Source organism: Tachyglossus aculeatus, unplaced genomic scaffold (assembly GCF_015852505.1).
Source record: "Tachyglossus aculeatus isolate mTacAcu1 unplaced genomic scaffold, mTacAcu1.pri scaffold_108_arrow_ctg1, whole genome shotgun sequence".
In the NCBI taxonomy this organism is placed as follows: domain Eukaryota; kingdom Metazoa; phylum Chordata; class Mammalia; order Monotremata; family Tachyglossidae; genus Tachyglossus; species Tachyglossus aculeatus.
In genome coordinates, this window is record NW_024044845.1 from 1463469 (window position 1) to 1475588 (window position 12120).

Consider the following 12120-nt stretch of genomic DNA (forward strand, 5'->3'; position numbering starts at 1 on the left):
AATGACCTCCTGCTTGCCAAATCCAACGGCTCATACTCTGTCCTAATCCTCCTCGACCTCTCAGCTGCCTTTGACACTGTGGACCACCCCCTTCTCCTCCACACGTTATCTGACCTTGGCTTCACAGACTCCGTCCTCTCCTGGTTCTCCTCTTATCTCTCCGGTCGTTCTTTCTCAGTCTCTTTTGCAGGCTCCTCCTCCCCCTCCCATCCTCTTATGGTGGGGGTTCCCCAAGGGTCAGTGCTTGGTCCCCTTCTGTTCTCAATCTACACTCACTCCCTTGGTGACCTCATTCGCTCCCACGGCTTCAACTATCATCTCTACGCTGATGACACCCAGATCTACATCTCTGCCCCTGCTCTCTCCCCCTCCCTCCAGGCTTGCATCTCCTCCTGCCTTCAGGACATCTCCATCTGGATGTCCGCCCGCCACCTAAAGCTCAACATGTCGAAGACTGAGCTCCTTGTCTTCCCTCCCAAACCTTGTCCTCTCCCTGACTTTCCCATCTCTGTTGACGGCACTACCATCCTTCCCGTCTCACAAGCCCGCAACCTTGGTGTCATCCTCGACTCCGCTCTCTCATTCACCCCTCACATCCAAGCCGTCACCAAAACCTGCCGGTCTCAGCTCCGCAACATTGCCAAGATCCGCCCTTTCCTCTCCATCCAAACTGCTACCCTGCTCATTCAAGCTCTCATCCTATCCCGTCTGGACTACTGCACTAGCCTTCTCTCTGATCTCCCATCCTCGTGTCTCTCTCCACTTCAATCCATACTTCATGCTGCTGCCCGGATTATCTTTGTCCAGAAACGCTCTGGACATATTACTCCCCTCCTCAAAAACCTCCAATGGCTACCGATCAATCTGCGCATCAGGCAGAAACTCCTCACCCTGGGCTTCAAGGCTGTCCATCACCTCGCCCCCTCCTACCTCACCTCCCTTCTCTCCTTCTACTGCCCAGCCCGCACCCTCCGCTCCTCCACCACTAATCTCCTCACTGTACCTCGCTCTCGCCTGTCCCGCCATCGACCCCCGGCCCACGTCATCCCCCGGGCCTGGAATGCCCTCCCTCTGCCCATCCGCCAAGCTAGCTCTCTTCCTCCCTTCAAGGCCCTGCTGAGAGCTCACCTCCTCCAGGAGGCCTTCCCAGACTGAGCCCCTTCTTTCCTCTCCCCCTCGTCCCCCTCTCCATCCCCCCGTCTTACCTCCTTCCCTTCCCCACAGCACCTGTATATATGTATATATGGTTGTACATATTTATTACTCTATTTATTTATTTATTTATTTATTTATTTTACTTGTACATTTCTATCCTACTTATTTTATTTTGTTGGTATGTTTGGTTCTGTTCTCTGTCTCCCCCTTTTAGACTGTGAGCCCACTGTTGGGTAGGGACTGTCTCTATGTGATGCCAATTTGTACTTCCCAAGCGCTTAGTACAGTGCTCTGCACATAGTAAGCGCTCAATAAATACGATTGATTGATTGATTGATTGAATATCACAAATATTATTTATTGTTATTATTTTCTGCCATTGATTTCTCATGACATAGACACTGGTGATGGGATTTTAAAATTAAGAACATTTGAACAAACCATTTAGGTGCTCTATCTGAATGCTTGTAAAAGTGGAAGTAAAATTAAAGCATTGGGTTAGTTTGTCATTTTTATATTCTCCTTGGAAATCTCACAACTCTACAGATGCTTACACAACCATACATGTAACTAACATTGGTATTTATAAACAGTATTATTCTGCATCCATAGTAATAGCTGTTCATAATAGCCAGTTGGAGCGATTATATGCATAACCAAATTACTTTATACCATTTAACTCTATACAGAAATGATAGGTTTGTCTTTGTCTGAAGAGCATGGTCTATTTGAAAGAGCATGGGCTTAGGAGTCACAGAGCCTGGATACTTATTCCAGCTCCACCATTTGTCTGCTGTATGATCTTGTGCACATCACTTATCTTTTCTGAGCCTTAGCTCTCTTATTTGTAAAATGGGGACACTGCAAGGTCACCCAGCAGTCACACATTGCAGGTGGGTGGACTATCCAGAATGCATATTTTTGCTTTTTCAATTTTTGCAGCTGATTGAGTCATGACTGAGGCATGTTCACTTGTGCTTGAGAGAAGACAGCATGGAAGCACCAAGACCTAGTAGAAAGGGCACGAGTGGAGAATCAGGAGTTCTGAATTCTAGTTCCATTATTGTCCTGCTGTGTGTCCTTGGGTAAATCACCTATTCTCTCTGTGCCTCAGTTTCCTAACTTCCTTTCAGACTGTGAGCCCATAAGGGACAGTATTTTCACTTTGTAATGAATTAGGTGCTCAACACATAGAATGTGATTTGTACCTTATTTAATCAATGCCATAAAGTGGGTCACTTCACTTTCTTTCATTTTCCTTCCACTTGTCATTCTCCACATATCACTGTTACCTTGTACAGCACTGTGTGATCTTGGCTGGATAGAACACTTGAGGTCCCATGGCCTAAAATGATTTTAAGGCCAAATAATGAGAACCAAATGGAGACACTAAAAAGAAATTGAATACCTATTGTCGTCCATTTGTGTCTCCTTTGAATTTTCTGTTACATGAAGTTGTGATAGTGGGGCAGTTCTGGGGATGTATGCTGCATTTACTCTCTTTGTTCCTTTACCTTAGCGTTATGGGGAGTGCTAGATGATGGTGAGGATAGAAAGAAGGAAGAAGAGGGGGCATTGTTAGAGAAGCAGCAATGGATAGAGCAAAGACCTTGGAGTCAGAAAAACTTGGGTTCTCATCCCAGTCCCCCCAAAATGTCTGCTGTGTGACCTGGTGTAACTCACTTCACTTCTTTGTGCCTCAGTTACCTCATCTGTAAAATGGGGATTAAGACTGTGAGCACCATGTGGTACCGGGACTGTGTACAACCCAATCTCCTCGTATCCACCTCAGCACTTAGTACAGTACTTGGCACATAGTAAGCACGTACCGAATACCACAGTTATTACTATTGCTAAGTATGGGCAGGACCTTGTAAGGTGAATTGAACTTTAGGCTCCTAACAGATGTTTGAAGCTCAATTAGACCTTCAAAATACAAACATGTGGCTTATTACTTCATTCCTGCAAAGCCACTTTCCTACTCCATTACTTCTTCATGACATTCTTCACCACACTGCATTCCTCAGGGTGTAGATCAGAGGGTTCAACATAGGGATGATGATGGTATAAAATGTGGCAACCATTTTATCTTCCACAAAGGTGGTGTCCAGTCTCAAGTACATAAAAGTTACAGGGATCAAAGAAGATGATGATCACAGCGATGTGAGAACCACAGCTAGAGAGACTTTTTTGCTGTCCTTCCTCGCTCTGCTGTCTCAGGGACCACAATATAATGGCATAAGAGAAGAGAAAGATGAGAAAGCTCCCTAGAGTGATCATTCCACTATTGGCCATGACTACAACAGTAGAGACATGGGTGTTGGCACAGCGAGTTTCAGCACAGGATGGACGTCACAAAAATAGTGATCAATTATATTGGGGCCGCAGAGGGGCAGCTGGACAACCAGGGCCACCTGAATGATGGAGTGGATGAAGCCCCCAAGATATGAGCCCACGAGCATTTTATTGCACACAGATCGGTTCATGATGTTCATGTAATGGAGGGGTTTGCAGATGGCCACGTAACGGTCATAGGCCAAAACTGTAAGGAGGAAGATCTTGGTGCAACCAAAGAAATGTACACCATAAAGTTGCATCATCCACCCCTCAAAGGAGATGGTTTTCCTCTCAGAGATCAGGTCTCTAATTATCTTGGGGGCTGTGAAGGACGAGTAGCAAATATCTACCAGGGACAGATAATTGAGGAAGAAGTATGTAGGTGACCTGTAGAGGTATCCGAAACAGACAGTCAGCATGATGAGGACGTTTCCCAGAACGATGATGGCATAGAAGAGGAAAAATATCACAAAACATGCCTTTGGCCCTTCACATTCTGTGAAAGTCCTAAGAGCTCAAATTCGGTGACATTGTTTATTTTTTCCATGGATTTATTAGATGGCAAAGTGCATAGGAGGTGATTAATTTCCCTAGAATAGTGCAAAAGAAATGACATCATTGACTGTAATGTAGACAGACTCGCAGTCCCTGAGGGAAGAAAACAACAGTTGTCAAGGTGACAAAATCCTAATTTTTTTTTTAGTATGTATTTGTCAGTTTCATTTACTAAAGTGTTACCATAATTAAAGGTCGCCTTCTGTTTAGAAACGTTATCTCTGCACCTCTTTCATTCTGACAGGGCAACTGAGCCAAAGCTTTGGGCAGGAAAAGTAGGATAGGTAATCAGAAGGACCTAGCTTCTAATCCTGGCTCTGCCACTGTTCTTTTGTGTGACCTTAGGCAAATCACTTTACTTCTCTGGGCCTCAATTAACACATCTGTAAAATGGGGGATTAAGCACCTGTTTTCCCCGATTTAGACTGTGTACCCCATATGGGACAGAGATTATGTCTAATCTGATTTTTCCCATCATTTAGTACAATGTTTGGCAAATAGTAAGTGCTTAACAAATACCAAATTATTATTGATAATTATAATTGATTATATATCAAAGTAATCAATATTATAACAGTATATATTTTTCTATAATACAAATATTAGTAGTACAAAAATGCATCAATCTATTAGTAACGGAGTATATTATGTTATGATGTTAATTAATTAAAAGTAATTAATTGATTAGTATTATTAATTATTATTACTGTTATTATTCCTTGTGCCAGGTCACATAGTGGGCAATGGGCAGAACCTGGATTAAAGCTCAGACCATTTCTAGTAGACCAATCTACTCAACTTAACTTTTTTGTGTCTCTGTTTCTTCATCTGTAAATTAGGGATTCCGGTTCTCCCTCTAAGCCTGAAATCCCCATGGAACATTGTCTGACCTGATCATCTTGTATCTACCTCAGAGATTAGAATAGTGTTTGGCACATAGTAAGCTCTTAACAAATCCCACAATTATTATTATTGATATTATTATTAGAGGGATGAACTTAATTTCTCTGTGCAAGAACAGCTTTGTATGTACCTGCTGCACTCTTGGATCAATGGGGCCCACAGTTGTTCAGAGAACAGATCAGGAAGCTCCATCGCTAGAACACTCCTGTGTGGAGAGAGAGCTGGAATGCTCCCCGCCCCCCGACACACACACACCAAAACCCGGAGCCTTTTGCTTCACAAACACGAATGAAGCAAAGCCACAGCTCATGGTCTCTGAACAGTAAGCAGGGCGGGTTCAGGACTGCAGGATTAAGAGAAAAAAAAGGACGGTTTTTCTTCTTAGTGCATACAAGAGAGAATGAGCTCTTTTAGACACACAGGGAAGAATAACACTTCTGCATCATTTAGTAGAATTGTTGTTTTGATAGAAAAAAACTAACGGTCATGTTGATCAAGAAAATGAAGATACTTGAATTTAGATACCAAGACAAATTAATCTTTCTATTGTACAATTCTACTCTTATTTTATTGCATAGAGTAAGTACTAAATAAATTTTCTTAAATGAATACAATAGGATATCATTATTAGTGTCATTATATTGTTTAATATCAATGACCGTTCTAAACCCTGGGATAAATATGAGTTAATCAGATTAGATTCAGTACCTGCCCCACATGGGGCTTCCAGTCTAAGTAGGAGGGAGAACAGTTATTGAATCCCCATTTTACAGATGAGGATACGGAGACAGAGAGAATTTAAGTGACTTGCCCATGGTCACACAACAGGCTATTGATAGAACCGGAATTAGAACCCAGGTCCTCTGGCCCTCAGGAACATTCCCTTTCCCTTAAGCCATGCTGCTTCCCATTCAATGCTGATGCCATTTAAAATGGAAAAAACTTAATCCCAGTCTCATAATCAGAAAACCTGGAGAAAATCACTACTGCTGCACTGTCTCAAGATAATTCTAAGATAAAGGAATATAAATTATTTCTCTAGTGAGTCAGGTACTCATGGCTTGAAGATATTAGCACAAAATGTTTGTTCCCTATATAGAATCTTAACAAAAGAATCATAGTTTAGAATCATAGTTTAGGAAGGTTAAAATCATGGTTCAGATTGTAAACCCCTAATCAAATATCATCAAAGCCAAAGCCCTTTGATAAATTAGCTGCAGGGTTATCATCACTATTAATTTTCCAAGTGAAGGTAACTTCTTTTCCTCTCATTCACAGCCCGCAGTGGCTACTTTAACCCTTTCTCTCTCTCATTTGGTAGTGAGAGTAGATGTCTCTGAAAATACCCAGGAAAGAAAATGGAATTTAACCTCTCTTAAATCTACTTTGACCTCATCAATCTAGACTTTTGACTTAATTAGATTCCTGTTTCTACTGTTATTCGGTGTCTCCCCTGATGATTTTCAGGGTGGTGAATAGAAACTCCTGGGTCTATTGATTCTTCAGTGTTGTCTTTCCCCTGTGAGACTCAAACAATGGTGGTGAAATCGCAAGAGGTAAGACCCTGGGAGCTCTCACTAGCCTGTACATTCCTTAAGGGCAGGGAATGTATCTACCAACTTCGTTGCATTGCATTCTCTCAAGGGCTTAGTACACTGTTGTGCACACAGTAAGCAATAAATACCAATAAATACCTTCGACTGACTGAGCATTCACACTTCGTGATACTAATCATCAGAGCTAATGGTGAAGGGATACCTATTATACCTCTTCAGAAACCTGCTGCTCAGCCTGATGACAATGAATGCATTGAATATGAACCCTCTCCCAAATGTAGCCTTGGATTCTGCCTCATAACCAACCCATCAGCACTATTTCAGACTTGCTTTGTCTGGTTTTCACGCCAGAAATTATGGTCAAAGAGCCTGCCCTACAGGATATTTTCAGATGTAGCATTTTGGTGCCATGTATGGATTAATACAGATAATGCATATGCTCTGGAAATAACAACCAAATAATGGTCTTTGTTAACTGTTGCTCTATTTACCCCATGTCCTTCACCACCTTCTCATTCTGCACATCAGTTGTTTATTCCAAATGCTTCCCCCAGATTTCCAGTCCTTCTCTCTGCTTCCTTTTCATCTTCATCGATATGGATTATACCATCCATTCGAGTCATTTTAATTCCTAAAGTTAATCCTAAATTATAGCAATTTCCCCACAGCTCCATTGTTCGTTATCATCCCATGATTCTCTAGCAAAGCAACTGGAAGCGCATCTAAGACATCTATTTAGATCCAAACAGATCCCCCTTTTGTATTGCTATTTGTGGCTGGTGCAAATCATGCCTCATTAAAATAACAATAATAGTAATAATAACAACAATGGCATTTGTTAAGCACTTACTATATGCCAAGCACTGTTCTAAACTTTGGAGTAGACAGTAGTTAATCAGTTTGGACATGGCCCCTCTGCTACACGGGGCTTCCAGTCTAAGTAGGAGGGAGAACTAGTATTTTATTCCCATTTCATTCCCATTTCACAGTTGAGGAAGATGAGGCACAGACAAATTAAGAAGCAAGCGGCCCAACCGGAATTAGAACCCAGGACCTCTGACTCCCAGACCCAAGCTCTTTCTCCTAGGCCATGCTACTGTGAGTTTAGCCCCATCTTACTGTCCACTCAGTTTGCAGTCTCCTAAACAATCTAGGACAGTGTTGAAGCCAGCTAAAAAGTGATTAAAGTAAATCAATGCACTGAGAGTTAGAAGAGAGCAAAGTGGCTTTGTGAAGTAATACAATATATTCCATCAGCTAAACCCAAAGAAATATATCGTTTATATTCTCAGAGGTAAAACCGTTGCTTGGTAAGAGTGTAATTCAGTTCATTATGCACTACAGCAAAACAGACCTTATTTCAGTGTTTGGTGTATCTCCCATAAAAGTATCTCTGTTTTACAAAAATGGTGTAAAAATGAATAGTACAGTTAAAACATATTCTATTGTACCTAAAATGTTCTAATGACTTTCTAGGTGTGGTGGAAGGGATGGAGGTGGGAATAGCTACTTGAAACAAAGGCAGAGACAACCATGAACTTCTCCAAGACTCGTGATTCCAGTTTCAAAAGGCTCACAGTCAGTGACCCCATGTAACCCAACAGAAAATCGAGCCTGGATTATATTGCTCCAGATTTTCCCCTCGATATGTCCTTTCGGGTTGTAAGTGGAGAATGTATTTCTAGGTCCTCAATAGCCATTTTCTTTATTTCAAACATACATCAAGAGGCCTTGTGCTGAACTGTATTCAACTGCAAAGAAATGAGCAGGGAGCGTGTCCACTATTCTGTTGTACTATACTCTCCCAAGCAATTTATACAGTGTTCTGCACATAGTAAATTCTCAGTAAAAACGATCGATGGATTGAGTGTGTCTTTGGTTCTTGGATTCTTTGCCTCCCTCTACTGCCTCATACTTAACTACAAGGAGACCATTTTCAAAACCTATAAATGCATTTTTTAAAGTCCCCATTTTAACTGAGCCCCCTTTTTCCTCTCCTTCTCCCCATACTTCCCCTTCTCTACTTCCTGCCCTTCCCCACAGCACTTGTATATATATTTGTACATGTTTGTTACTCTATTTTACTTGTACATATTTACTATTCTATTTATTTTGTTGATGGTGTGTATATAGCTTTAATTCTATTTGTTCTGACGACTTTGACAACTGTCTACATGTTTTGTTTAGTTGTCTGTCTTCCCCTTAATATTGATGGTATTTGTTAAGCGCTTACTATGTGTAAAGCACTGTTCTAACCGCTGGGCACTGTTCTAAGCCCTCCTAGACTGTGAGCCCATTGTTGGGTAGGGACCGTCTCTATATGTTGCCAACTTGTACTTCCCAAGCGCTTAGTACAGTGCTCTGCACACAGTAAGCGCTCAATAAATACGATTGATTGAATGAATGAATGAATGAATGAACAAAGTTAGTTCTTTGAAAAGCTCACCAGCAAAACTTGCTACAAGGATTTTATTAATATGTTTTGTTTTGTTCTCTGCCTCCCCCTTCTAGACTGTGAGCCCGCTGTTGGGTAGGGACCGTCTCTATATGTTGCCAACTTGGACTTCCCAAGCGCTTAGTACAGTGCTCTGCAGACAGTAAGTGCCCAATAAATACGATTGATTGATTGATTGATTGGGCAAGTCGCTGCACTTCTGGGTCTCAGTTCCCGCATCTGGAAAACGGGGAGGAAGACTGGGAGCCCCGTGTGGGACAACCTGATCATCCTGTAACCTTCCCAGTGCTTAGAACGGTGCTTTGCGCATAATAAGCGCTTCATTCATTCATTCGATCGTATTTATTTTTGTAGCTCACTGGAAGGAGCCCGGGCTTTGGAGTCAGAGGTCGTGGGTTCAAATCCCGGCTCTGCCAACTGTCAGCTGCGTGACTTTGGGCAAGTCACTTCACTTCTCCGTGCCTCAGTTACCTCATCTGTAGAATGGGGATTAAGACTGTGAGCCCCATGTGGGACAACCTCATCACCTTGTAACCTCCCCAGCGTTTAGAGCACATAGTAAGCGCTTAATAAATGCCATCATTATTATTCCAGCGCTTAGAACAGTGCTTTGCACATAGTAAGTGCTTAACAAATGCCATTATTATTATTATTATTATTGAGCTCTTACTGTGTGCAGAGCACTGGACTAACCGCTTAATAGATGCCATCATTATTACCGGGGCCGTGGTGCCATCCCAACCGCTTGGGAGACTGCTCTAACAGACCAGTAAACCGACACAGGCCCTGTCCACGATGGGCTCTAAGAATAATAATAATGTTGGCATTTGGTAAGAGCTAGCTCTCTTCCTCCCTTCAAGGCCCTCCTGAGAGCTCACCTCCTCCAGGAGGCCTTCCCACACTGAGCCCCCTCCTTCCTCTCCCTCTCCTCCCTCTCCCTCTCCTCCCTCTCCCTCTCCTCCCCCTCCCTCCCGCCTTGCATCCTTCCCCTCCCCATAGCACCTGTATATATGTATATATGTTTGTACGCAATTATTACTCTATTTTGTTTGTATGTATTTATTTTATTTTGTTAATATATTTTGTTTTGTTCTCTGTCTCCCCCTTCCCCCTATATGTTGCCAACTTGTACTTCCCAAGCGCTTAGAACAGTGCTCTGCACACAGTAAGCGCTCAATAAATACTATTGAATGAATGAATGAATTTGGTAAGCGCTTACTATGTGTAAAGCACTGTTCTAAGCGCTGGGGGGGATACAAAGTGATCAGGTTGTCCCACGTGTGGCTCACGGTCTTAATCCCCATTTTACAGATGAGGTAACTAAGGCTCAGAGAAGTTAAGTGACTTGCCCAAGGTCACACAGCAGACGTGGTGGAGCCGGGATTTGAACCCATAACCTTAGTACAGTGCTCTGCACACAGTAAGTGCTCAATAAATACGATTGATTGATTGATTGACTGGGTTTTTCAGCTTTTCCATTGCTCCTTTCTGAGCTCATTCAGGGTTTTTTGGAAAGATGGAAAAGAAAGTTCTCTCAGCAAATGCCGAGTGATATTCTGAGATCCTTTACCCCCTGATCTCAGAAAGCAGCAAACGTTATAGTTATATACTTGCCCCTCACTCCCAAATTCCAAGCTATAACAACATCTTTGAGGAAAACATCTCCTCTGTTATCCCAGATCACCACAGACATAAAGTGAGTGATGTAAAGTGGTATGAACCTGGGGAATTTCATCCCTAAAGAATCCCAATCCCCCAGTTAGAAATGTTTCCCGCACAAACCAATAATCTTGGTTTAGGTTTAAATGAATGTTTAAGAATGAAATTTTCAGAAAATGAAAAATTAGGCCCATTTCCTGCCAGCTTCACAAGCCTAAAATGCATGATTAAATAGATGCAAAATAATTGTTTTCTTCTTCCCTAATTAATACCCGTCAATTTATAACACTCCCATTGTGTTGTAGAGTTCGAGAACATGGAGTTCTAAGTGAGGAAAAATATTCTGCCGCTTCCTACAATTTTTTCAAAATGAAGAAGAGATTCGTGCTGCAAATTGTCACAAAGCAAAACAAAAAAACTGACTGAGCATCAACATGCCTGATTGCCCGACATAGAGTCACCAGCTATCCAAGCAGTAACCAAGCTAAATCATCAACAGGACAGGGCAAGAATCAACCTGATGCATACCTGGTCATCAGTGATCATTACCTCCTATTCAAAGGACTTAGGAAACCCCAAGGACTCCAAGCAGATTTCTTTTTGATCGGGAATTTCTCCTCTTGCAAAGAATAGAGAAAAAGAAGGTCCACCTATTGAGAATTTCATGTTTCTTGTTCAGGACCATACTCCAGGATTTTGACATTAAGAAGGATTACCCTATGTGTTGAGGTGAGATATCCTATGCCCCATTTAACATACTTAGGACTTGTGGGACTAGAAAGGTAAATTGAAGATGTCAATTCAAGAGCAATAAACACATTTTGGGCAGGGGATATGACTGTTTATTGTTATATTGTTCTCTCCCAAGCATTTACTACAGTGCTGTGTATACATTAAGCTCTCAATAAATACGACTGAAGGAAGGAAGGAGGGAGGGAAGGAAGAGAAGGAGAGAAAGAAGGAAGAACTGAGGAAGGAAGGGAGGGATGGAGGAAGGAAGGAGGGAGGGAGGGAGGGGGAGGAAGGAAGGGAGGAAGGGAGGAAGGGAGGAAGGAAGGAAGGAAGGAAGGAAGGAAGGAAGGAAGGAAGGGAGGGAGGGAGGAAGGGAGGGAGGGAGGGAGGGAGGGAGGAAGGAGGGACCCAAGTCTTCTGACTCATAAGCTCATGCTCTTTCCAAGTTGTTGTTCTAATTAGAGATTACTGATCCAGACAGAGCCCCAGACATCTGAAACCAATACAATCAGAACTTCTATCAGTACAGGTGTACAGAGCTTTAGTCTGGTTCAGAAAAAGGATTGAAGTTCAGGATTATCTAGTGACCTCTCAAAAAATATTTTTGTAGTAATTTGCATTGATTGGGTTTACCAGAGTCTGAATTTCAGTTTTTGATATTGCTATTGAGTTTTACAATGGACCATTAGTTAATTCTCATCAACAATCTATCATTCTACAAACACTAAAGTAATTATTCAGATAATTGGCCAGGAAGATCCACGCCTA

The 12120-nt window shown here is 42.2% G+C and overlaps 1 pseudogene; it reads right to left on the reverse strand.

Moving 5' to 3' along the window:
* Positions 1–2106: 2106 nt before the first annotated feature.
* On the reverse strand, positions 2107–5142 carry LOC119922555 (annotated as a pseudogene).
* Positions 5143–12120: the final 6978 nt, after the last annotated feature.